The sequence below is a fragment of the Triticum urartu genome, unplaced genomic scaffold (assembly GCF_056163025.1).
Source record: "Triticum urartu cultivar PI428250 unplaced genomic scaffold, HENAU_Tu73 scaffold1, whole genome shotgun sequence".
NCBI lineage: Eukaryota > Viridiplantae > Streptophyta > Magnoliopsida > Poales > Poaceae > Triticum > Triticum urartu.
This window is the reverse complement of record NW_028259461.1, coordinates 11,663,676-11,664,559: the sequence shown is the minus strand read 5'-3', so window position 1 is coordinate 11,664,559 and position 884 is coordinate 11,663,676.

The following is an 884-nucleotide window of genomic DNA, read 5'->3' as shown; positions in this document are numbered from 1 at the left end:
CAACTCCCGCTCTCAACCCATGAACAATATGAGTCCGAAGCTTCTTTCGTAACTCCCATAATTTCTTCGTAGTGGCTCCGTTCCATGCCTCATTTCATAGGGAAGCCCAAAGTGGCTCTATTTCATTCTATTTCACTTCCTAGCACTTCCTATCATTTAATATCCATCCCTTTGGTCTTATTGACATAAGAGATGTCATTTATAGTCTATCTCTTTCTATATATGGAAAGTCAAGAAATTCTCATCGAAACATCGAGAAATTGTGCATATAGAAAACTCTAAAGAAAGAAAAAAAGGAGACCCATGCCATGATTTTCAAATCTTTTCTATTTAGTAGTCTAAGTTTCTCGATGAGGATAATTAATTCGGTCGTTGTGGTCGGACTCTATTATGGATTTCTGACTACATTCTCCATAGGTCCCTCTTAGATCTTCTTTCTCCAATCTTGGATTAGGGAAGAAGGAGATATTCGCGACTACTGGCGATTTCATTATGGGGCAGCTCATGATCTTCATATCGATCTATTATCCACCTCTGTATCTATTCTTTCTTAGCTAAACAGGTGGAAGATCTATCCAATTTGGTTATATTATATCATGGACTCGAAAAACGGATCTGAATTTGACTGAAATGCACGATCTTCACAGGTATCACTTTTCACGATACCTAAAAGGTGGAATAGCGATTTTCGAACCATTTCCTATAAGAGAATGGTTTCCATTACTTTGAGAAATGGATTCTTATATCAAACTATAGCTATTGCATTAAAGAAGAAAAGAAACTAATAGAAGTCGAAGACGCGGAATGATAGTGAATAGAGAGAAAGATTCTTCTGATTTTCTTGTTTCTATCTACTAGACGCCGTAGAGAATTGAGAATTTTCA